General features: G+C 35.4%; 1 long non-coding RNA gene across 1 annotated transcript; it reads right to left on the bottom strand.

Moving 5' to 3' along the window:
- Window positions 1-6,332: 6,332 nt before the first annotated feature.
- On the bottom strand, window positions 6,333-7,091 carry LOC119077629. Its single transcript, XR_005087844.1, has 2 exons — window positions 6,936-7,091; window positions 6,333-6,861 (listed from the first exon to the last, which is right to left on the bottom strand). It is a non-coding gene; the product is annotated as an uncharacterized LOC119077629 (long non-coding RNA).
- Between the last annotated feature and the right edge of the window lie 2,318 nt (window positions 7,092-9,409).

Below are 9,409 nucleotides of genomic sequence, written 5' to 3'. Positions count from 1 at the left end.
CACGGTGGTGAAAACGTCCTTAGTCTCCGCTCCGCTTCGCGTCGCTCCATCCCTGGAGGTTTTCACCACCTGGGTCTAAAACACACCTTTTTGATCCTTGGTATGTAACATACTATTTTCCACTCAAAATGTCATGAAAAATGACACTTCATTTTTTGGGGCGAAATGAGGTCAATTTTCGATTTTTTTTTCTCGGGCTGTCAATTAGCACACAATAGTCATTTACGTCACAAGGACAAGAGCCCGAAGTACTTTTCTTTGTGATATATTCAATTTTGTATAAAGTATACAAAAATGTCATTCGAGTGGCAAAAGTACGTAACGTGTCTTCCCACTGTTCGAGCTGCAACTTGTGTGAGAAAATTCAATCGCCTAAGACATATACGCAAATAACTATTGTTGGCGCTTTGTCTGATGACAGTTCGGGGGAAAAAATATCTATTTTCTCCTCTCTAGTTTTGAAACTTTTGACATTTTCTCGCCCGAAACTGTCACATTTGTTTTAGTTTTAAAAAATGCTGTAATTAATAGATTCATGATTTTGTTTCGTGGAGAAAACCCATCACTATCACGTTCCAATGACCGTTTACCAATAAAACTGTTTTTCTCATCTCGAATTATCAAGATCACATGGAGAACTAGCTCACATTTATCATTACATGTTCTGGAGTTCAATTAGTGTGCCGCCATCAAACGCGTTGAGAACAGTTTGCTAGAAAAACATGTGACAAACACAAATGAAATAAATTATAGAAGACACACGTCGACGAATAATACTATTCCATCATAAACTTGATGCGACTGATGCTTTTATTGCACAAAAAACATCAAATCAGAGTCTGAAATGTTTTGTGGTCGTCGTCTACACGTTCAGTCATGCTTAATATGCAGAAAACCAACAAAACCGCTGAAATATTAACAAAATTTTCCCTAAAATTGCCGACGGCAAGCGAATGACACGAGAAACTTTTTATTTCACTCAACGAACAAATTTAAACATGTCATTAAGTGAGATCAACAAAAATTAAATTTAATTTAACTGGCATGACGTGGCGCCTTGAGGTTATCATCTCAGAACGCATTTTGGGTTGGAGATATATTCGTTTTCATTGTGCAGATAAGAGTCGACACATTTACTTTTGTAACAATACACACAATCATTCGAAGATATATCTGTGATAGCTGGGATTATTTGACTTTTAATAAATGCTAACGATGCTTAAATGAATAAGAATGACTATTTCCTATTGTTGCGTTGCGAAATATTTATATCAAAAACTTTTTCAGCAACTTTTGCCTATAAAGACATCAGAGAGGCACAACAGAAATCGTCTTTTATACGAGAAGTCCTTTAACTTTGGTAGAAATTGTCTTCTTTATTTGTATGCTGGGACCAATTGTATTCACTTGGCGGTGTTACATGAGCAATGAAATCAATTTCAGGCTGCATGACAACAGTGTTTAGATTTCAAAAGATTTTTCTGCGAAAGTAAATTTTAAGAGTTCATTCTGAATCAGATTATTATATTAAGAATGTGTATAGGATAGGATAGAATGGGTAAGGAAAGAAATCTTTCCTTGGCACCTACATTTACCGCCAATGGAGCATGTCGTTAGTTTTGTGTTGATTCTTATTCAGCTATGAAAAAAAAGCATGGGTCGCCACTAGACAAAATGGTAAAAAAACTCAGCAGACTTGCCATTTGGTCATTTTGTTATTTGGAGTAGGATGCTATTTTGACTATTTGAATATAGATGTGGCACTTGTGAGTGTTTTTTTTTGCACTTGTAAATTTTGTTTCATTTTGTTAGGTTGCTAATTAGATTAGAGTTACTAAGAGCAGAAATTAATGATCCACGATTAGGAAAAACCACATAAGCTTGCCCAGTAGAAACGCTTTCTGTGAACAAAATACACAATCAAATGTTTTACTGTAAAAAGTCTAGAATTCCTATCGAGTGGGGCAGCAGTGAAAGCGTAACGAATTAGCTGAGGATTTCCGTAATGAAAGTACACTTCTTTATGTAGTATATCGTTTGAGTGACTGCTGTGTAAGTACCAGCCAACTACCACCTCGGTATTCCCAAAATCTAAAAGGTAACTCAAAAAAGTAATTAAAATGAAAATCTATCAATATCGTTAAGGTCTAGAAGACGGTGGACCATGGGGAGTAAGGCGATTGTTGGAACCAACATAGTAACATCTTTATAATCCGAAAAGTACAGAAAAGGGAACCCAAAAAACTGTCAAATATCCACAAAATTCTACAATTTTCCAGGTGTGGTAAGTGGTTCATGAGGAAAACGTTTTACAAAAAAACAAACAAATGAAAATGAAATTTACTCACACACATACTTACATAAGCGTGTTCTTATTTGGGGCTACGTGGGAACTTCAAGAAGGAGATTCCAGTTTCTGTTCGGATCAAATGTCTTAAAATAGCGACTTGATGATGTTGTAATAATAAGAATAACATAAATAGTCCATTGTTGATGCCAATGTACTCATGAGATGCACAAATATTTATTCAAGAAAAGGCTGTCGTCAACCGCTGAATTTTTCCATTATTAGCTATAAATAAGAAGCGATTATACATTTGTTTAAAAAAAAAACAGTGTATACGACGAAGCTTCCGCCTCCCATGATAAAATATAATAATTAATGTGACGATATCAATTTTTAAATATTTGAACAGATGATTTCAAAATTAATTAGATAATAGAAACACCTCACATTCAGCGAAGAAATATTGTCAATTTTTCTTTTCTTTACTTGAAACTAGACGGAAAATAAAAAAAAATCGAATAAACTCATTTATTTGAGTTTTAAAGTAAAATGAAAGCAAAATAAAATGATCGAGTCTGCTTTTTGACAATTGAATTTTAATTGTCAAAAACCAGACTCCATCATTTTGAATTGACATTTCTTTATTTTCGGTCCTCTTAGCAAGCATACAAAACTTAATACGTAACTCTTTCGGCCTACTCAATCGATACGTAAATAACTACCATTCAAAAAAAAACCTTAACGGGTAAATGTGACGCAAGACCTTTATCTTACTTACAAAATAACTGATATCGCTGAGGGTGACGCATTGTCTCTCTTTTATCAAGAGAAAATTGACTCAACAAATTTATGAAAGAAAATTTTACAACAAGATATTTGCGTCACAAGTGATGATTCGGTTTTCTCTCATTTAAATTCTTTCAGTACACTTTTCAACCATTTTCCCAACAACACGTTCCACAACATCTGCCACTTGTGACGCAAATTTCTTGTTGTAAAATTTTCTTTCACAAATTTTTTGAGTCAATTTTCTCTTGATAAAACTTTTGCGTACGTCGCACAACGCGTCGCCCTCAGCGATATCAGTTATTTTGTAAGTAAGATAAAGAGCTTGCGTCACATTTACCCTTTAAGGGTTTTTGGTGACTGACGTCACCACTTTTGTAAGTATGTTATTTCGACAACATCAAAAAGTCTTATGGAAATTAAAAAAATCTAGATAAATCAGTCTGAATCCCAAAATCTAGAAACCAATCTTGGTACACCTCACTTATATCGAAAATAACCCAAATCCATCGACAAATCCGATGGAAGTTAGAAAGTGCCAGAGGAATCATCTGTCATCCCAAATTTAGGAACCAACCTTGGAACACCTCACTCATGTCGAAAATAACCCAAATCGATAAAAAAATCCAATTCATACCAATATATTACCATCCATATCATGCAACAAAATATGCAACTCACACAAACACATACAAATTGTTGGAATGGTCAAAGCAACTGATCATTGAAATAAGTTTTATGGATCGTAGTAAGCAACTTTGTGTCTGGAATATTTATGTAAAATATTTATTCGTCAGTAATAAAGAAATCCTTGAAGAAACAAGAGGGAGTCCATCCCTTTTCCTACAGGTTATGGGCATATAGGAACATTCAAGGAATATTCACCTTTGTTACAAATTCAGTAAATAATCTGGTGTATCATCAAGCCTAGCTGCCGCGTAGTATCAACATAGCAATAGACCTAGCTGTGAGCGTAGCTAAAAGCATAGCCGAGCATAGTCGTACGCACAGGATTGAACCTAGCGGAGCATAGCAACGTGTACCACCGATATATCTGAATTTTTGAAATCAATATGACGGAGCAAAAAGGAACGAAATCAGCGTTCGAAAAATTAAACGTTAGACCAGCAAACGTGACTGTCCGAAAATGGAACGAAATGGAGGAGCGCGCATCATACTTCATTAGCATTCTAATCGAAAACAATCAACTACCATTCATCAAAAGAACTGATTCAGCGAAAGGCGACTGGGATGCGTTATGTAACCATCATAAGAAAGCCACGTTCTCCACCAAAATACGTCTATTACGAAAATTGTACCACGAAATCCTTCCCAAGAATGGCAACATGGAGGAACATCCATCGAAATTAATGGAATACTACGACGATTTGTGCGAAATCGACCACGTTATAGACGATCAACAATTTGTATCGATCGTTATGACGAGTGTTGGAGAAGATTACGATGGTCTCATCACAGCATTGGATTGCAGAGACGAAAACGATCTAACCTTCGATCTGGTCCAATCAGAACTAATGGACGAGTATGAACGAAAAAAGAAAGTCGATGATTTTCCATTCGAAGGGGAATCTATATCCGCTATGAAAAACTTGCCAAAGAAGTATTGCGACTTCTGCAGAGAGTCGGGTCACTTGAAGAGATTCTGCGGAAAATTTGATAATTGGTTGGCTGGCAAGAAGAAGAAAGACGAAAATACCAATAACGAAACTACGAAAGAAGCAGTTAATCTCATTGCATCTGTGGAATCAGATGATGATTATGATTATTTGTTTTAAAATTTATCTTCAAAATTTAAATTAATATTTCCGGAACGCAAAACTATAACTCATCGAGAAAGAGCTTCTAAATTATAATTTTGAGGAGGAGAATGAACAATATGCTTTGAGGAGGAGTGTTGGAATGGTCAAAGCAACTGATCATTGAAATAAGTTTTATGGATCGTAGTAAGCAACTTTGTGTCTGGAATATTTATGTAAAATATTTATTCGTCAGTAATAAAGAAATCCTTGAAGAAACAAGAGGTAGTCCATCCCTTTTCCTACACAAATTGGCTTTTATATGGCATTTGTATGGAGACTTTGGGGAGCTCCAGCTACCAATATTTCGAAGTTCAATATCTCGGCCAATTTTGAAACTGCAGTAACGTGTGATAGCTCGTTGGACTCGGAGTTAAGAGGGGGAAGTCAAAAAGTTACTGTAAATGTGCGCCGCCGTCCTCAAAATTTTTTTGTTAAAACATTTTTGGTAGTGGACTTGCGTCACGCCCGCTTACTAACGTGCGGGCATGATTACATTCGCCTTTGATCGAAAACACGACTTTTATTCGAATTCGCATATTTAGAAAACGTCAAAATATTCCCCGCTAACCCATAGACAAATTTGTAATCTCTAGAGATTAAATATTGGAAATTGTTCACCTAGAGTTAACAAACTGGAAAGCGCCGTGTATATGATACAAATTGATCATATTGATCACATAGCAAGTTGAGAGACTTCTCTCTCTTCAAAAACGAACGCTGTCAAGAATCGTTGTCGTGTTGTTGCAATAGATTATAAGGGGCCGTTCATAAATTACGTAACGCTAGAGGGGGGAGGGGGGGGGGTATGAGGCAAGCGTTACGGTTCTAACAAAATTGGGTCAAACTTGACCCTTTTAGCGTTACAGACCCGGGGGGGGGGGGTCTGAAAAATGTTGATTTTTGCGTTACGTAATTTATGAACGGCCCCTAAGCCCAAAATAGCGTTTCAGTCACATGAAGGACACGCTTGCTTCTTGCACTCCATCAAGTGAAAATGAGTGTGATTCATTTCGATCTTTGACATAACAAGGGATAAAAAGGTGAAAAGTCGAGTTTTTATGTGCATTTTGTTGATCCGAGGCGAAGCCTAGGTCAATAAACAAATGAAAACGAGACTTTTAATTTTTCTCTCGCGTTACTTAATGCTCACAACAAACGAGGCATTGAAAACGTGTTTTGGTCCTAGTTTTCATTGACAGATGCAGCAGTCGCAATTTTGAATAGAGAAAGTTCTAACTTCATTTGACAGTTTCGAAAATTTCGTCATGAAAAATAGGACCAAAACACGTTTTCAATGCCTCGTTTGTTATGAGCATAATGGATTTTACATGCCTTTGAGCTTGAAATCAATTTGCTTTTCAACCATAAGACACTTTTTACCAGAGATAGGGAAAATAAAACTGTAAAAAATGATTAAAAAGCCAAATTGTCAAACAAAATTAAGAAAATTATTGATTTTTATTCAAGTATGATGTCATCATGACAAGTTCCTACACAACCTTCGACCGTACATTTCGATTTGTCTACACAGGTCCAACACGGATCCATAACATTATTGCATTGTACACATTCCGGTTGACATGTATTCTCGTTTACCATGCATGTTGCAGTTGCTCCACATGATATTCCTGAACATTCGTTTCCTGTACAAAGTACAGGATCATTTGGGACGCATTGGGAGTTGCATGTTTCCGGATTTACCACGCATCTTGTATTTGCAGAACACTTGGTCCACATGCAAGGATTTTCTGTGCAAGGTGTAGTCAGAATCTCAACACATTCTGCATTGCATGTTACTGGATTTTGGATACATGTTGTACCTGCTGGACATAGTGTAAAGAAACAAGGATTGCTTAAGCAGGGCTTAGGCTTTGGAAATGGAATACAACGGAAAGTGCAAGTTTTAAGATTTGATACACATGTTCCAGCGCATCTCACAGTGGCACATGGATCTTGTTTGCAACATGTCTAAAGTTAAATCAACAGTTAATGAATATAAATAAAATGGTCAAAAAGTTTGAATTTAGTAAAAGTTTACTCACAACATTCACGACGACAATGAGCAATACGGCAAGGAAGAGAATTTTCATTTTTAGTATTATTTCTGAACCAGACCAACACAATTTGAAATTATAAACTGAGCTGTGTTTCTGATCGCTCACGTATTTATAGCCTATCGAAAATAAGTGTGTCACGCCCCATGATAAGAAAATTTTAATTTATACCACACGGAATATAATTTGTTAACTGTTTGAACAGATGGGGTTTTTTCTCTGTTAATAGAACAATATTTTATTGAATGAAACGTGTCGCTTTCGTTTTGTGAATTTAACTGAAATTGGCCGTTGGGGCATTCCCTTGACTGTATGTTAGTGGCGAAGTAACAGGAGATAACTACGGAGGCGAGTGACACCCCAATTTTATAAACACATTCACTACAGATAGTGTGAGAAATCAACTTGAAGAAAATATTTTTTTTAGAAAATTCAGAATCAGTCAAAAAACTCTTAAAGGGTAAATGTGACGCAATTCCTTTATCTTAAAAATAACTGATATCACCGAGGATGACGCATTCTGCGCCTGTACGCAAAAGTTTTCAACACAAGATGAACCCAAACCATTTTAGAAAGAAAATTGTACAAAACAAAATTGCGTCACAAGTGGAAACTCTATAGAAACATTGAAGAGTAGGCATGGGCGATAATGATTATCGATAATTATCGACTTTTTTTATCGAAAATTTTCAAGAAAATATCGATATTTATCGATATATTCCGATATATCGGTATATTATCATGAATTTTCAGATAAATATCAAATATCATGGGCGCGCGTTAGCATAGCGCCCGTGACGCAAGTCCTATTACTAGAAAAAATTAAAAAAAAAAATTTTTGTCGTAGACTACAGAACCATATATACAGCAAATATTGAAGTTCCACAATTCAAATACAAATGACTCCAAATTACCATTAAAAAAAACTAGGCGTCCGTACGAGTTCAACGAGCTATCACACGTTCTTGCAGCTTAAAATTTGGCCACGCAAAAAATCTTCCAAGAAGCCCCATTTCCATACATTTTGGTCAATTTCAGTACTTTAAACGAAATGAAAAAATCCTACGTTACTTTGTTAGTCCGTCCGTCCGTCCGTCCGTCCGTCCGTCCGTCCGTGTTTCCTATCTTCTAAAGTCTTCTTTAGATTTTGTTGAAATTTTGGGAGTAGATTCTAGTCGTCATTCTAAGACATTCCAGAAAAAAAAATTGGGGGGTACCGGCCTCGTTTCGGAGCTAGGGCTCCTCGAAGTTCCCATATAAGCCCCATATAAGAATACCTTTAAGTGTGTGTGTGGATGGTAGAACAAATTTGTTCGCTTTTGGTAAGCTCTGCTCGCCTCAATTTTTTTTCCCTAAATTTAGAATTTTTTAAATTATTCATAATTTTTTAAATTATTCATAATTTTTTAAATTTTTTAAATTTTTCAAAATTTTTTAAATTTTTCAAAATTTTCTAAATTTTTTCAAATTTTTTTAAAATTTTCAAATTTTTCTAATTTTTCAAATTTTTCAATCTACTAATTCTTCCAAAAGAACTGATATCAGTCAAAAACTCTCAAAAGAGTAAAAGTGACGCAAGTCCCTGTGCATACTTCCAAAACAACTGATATCGCTGGATGTGACGCATTCTGCGCTTGTACGCAAAAACTGTAACAGTAAAAATTTGACCAAAGAAATTCTAGAAACAAAATTTTACCAAAAAAATTTTGCGTCACAAGTGGCAGATGTTGAGGAAAGTACTTTTAAGAAATTTTTTAAAATAGGCAAGAATATGTCCTAATACGTCCGAATCATTTGCCACTTTGTGACGCAAAATTTTTTTGTTAAAATTTTGTTTCTAGAATTTCTTTGGTCAAATTTTTCCTGTTACAGTTTTTGCGTACAAGCGCAGAATGCGTCACATCAAGCGATATCAGTTGTTTTAAAAGTATGCACAGGGACTTGCGTCACTTTTACTCTTTTGAGAGTTTTTGACTGATCGATATTTTGATAATTATTAAATTATCGATAACGATATGATTAATCGATTATCGATAATTTCTTTCGATTCCCTAGTAAAAATAAAAGTCTCAAAAGCTCGAAAAGGGACGTCTTACAGTCTCAAATCCTTTGTATTGTGAGACGTGAGACGTCTCTTTTCGAGCTTTTGAGACTTTTATTTTTACTAGGGTTGATATTATCGATAATTTTGAACGTCTTCCATCCATTACTAACTAAGTAACTAACTAACGTAGGTTTTTTGCATTATCTAAAAATTCGAGATTTTGCTTATTTTCTTATAAACATCAATATTTTGAAGTTCAATATCTCGGCCAATTTTAAAGCTGCAGTAACGTGTGATAGCTCGTTGAATTAAAGCCAAGGTCATTAAATCCAAGGGGAGAAGTCAAAAAGTTGCTGTATACATGCTCCGGCGTCCTCAATTTTTTTTTGTAAACTTTTTTGGTTGACGCGAATTGTGT

Source organism: Bradysia coprophila, unplaced genomic scaffold, assembly GCF_014529535.1.
Source record: "Bradysia coprophila strain Holo2 unplaced genomic scaffold, BU_Bcop_v1 contig_24, whole genome shotgun sequence".
NCBI lineage: Eukaryota > Metazoa > Arthropoda > Insecta > Diptera > Sciaridae > Bradysia > Bradysia coprophila.
This window is presented reverse-complemented; position numbering and strand designations above follow the sequence as displayed.